We start from the raw sequence: 1338 nt of genomic DNA, 5'->3' as shown, positions 1-1338 counted from the left end.
CTGGAGGTATTTAAAAGACGTGTAGATGAGGCGCTTAGGGACATGGTTTAGTGGGCATGGTGGTGTTGGGTTGACAGTTGGACTCGATGATCTGAAAGGTCTTTTCCAACCATAATGATTCTATGATTCTATGCCGAGGGTTGGGCAGGTCATGCTGTGACAGGCACCAGAGGAAGGGTTTTGGGGCATGGGTTGGGCTCCCCTGGGAGTCTCCGGGCTCTTGCACCAATGTTGGCACCCATGGTCTATTTCTGCACCTCTCATCCACTTAATTTCCCATGAAGAAGTGAAAAAACCCATACCAGTACCATTTCATTGCCTCAGTTTTAAATATTTATTTAAAGTCCAAAAAAAAAAAAAAAAAAGAAGAAGAAGAAAAGAAAAAAAGCTTTAACGAGAACAAATGGTAACTCCAGCCTCGAGAAGACACACAAAACCGATGGCGAGAGGACGAGAGAAGGAGAAACCGGGAGCGTGGGAGTGTGTGTGCAGGGGAAGGCAGCAAGCGGGCGAGGAGCGATGGTGATTTTGGCCTGGGGGTGCCGGGGTGAGCCGGCCCCTGCGGGGGTGAGGTATTTCTGAGCGGAGGCAGGGCTGCGTGGAGGGTGAGGTATTTGGGACAGATCTTGTTAACCTTTTCCGATGGTTGTTGGAAACCAACCAGCAGGCAGTAGTAAAAAAAAAAAAAAAGAATACACAAAGAGAGACTCACATATAAATTTTTTTTTTTTCCTCAAAAAAATAAAATCCATAGTCCATATGAGACATGAAAACTCCAAACAGGCACTGAAGCGTTTCCAATACAGTACAGCTCCGATTACATCAATATTATTCCTTATATAGAATTAAAGATTACCATAATTATCCTCTTTAAAAAAAAAAAAAAATTCCTCCAAATTTACATATAGAGACTAAATTTCTACAAAACCTAACAAAACAAAACCCCTCCAAGCCCGGCTGGGTTCTGAAACAAGGTACCATCATGTCAGTCTTGACAGAGGGGCCAGGCAGAAGGGTTGCAGAGCTGGGGTTTAAATACGAGCTTAGACCAGGGAATCACTGCACGCGTGAGCTGGCACGGACGCGTGGCCAACGCGACTACAGCAAAACTAGTTACATGACAACCAACTCAAAAAATAGCTCTCTCTGAGGCTCAATGCTTCCAGATGAGCTGTATCCCTCACTCCCCTCCCAAAGCAGTGAAGTGCTGATTAAAAAAAAAAGCAAATTTGCTTTTAAAATATCCTGTAAATTATTTTGGACACGCTTTGAGTTGTTGCGCACGCCTGACATCCACGGCGGGTAAAGGATCCCCTTAAAGGTGAATGTTTTTCTGAT

The sequence above is a fragment of the Fulmarus glacialis genome, unplaced genomic scaffold (assembly GCF_000690835.1).
Source record: "Fulmarus glacialis isolate BGI_N327 unplaced genomic scaffold, ASM69083v1 scaffold1717, whole genome shotgun sequence".
NCBI lineage: Eukaryota > Metazoa > Chordata > Aves > Procellariiformes > Procellariidae > Fulmarus > Fulmarus glacialis.
This window is presented reverse-complemented; position numbering follows the sequence as displayed.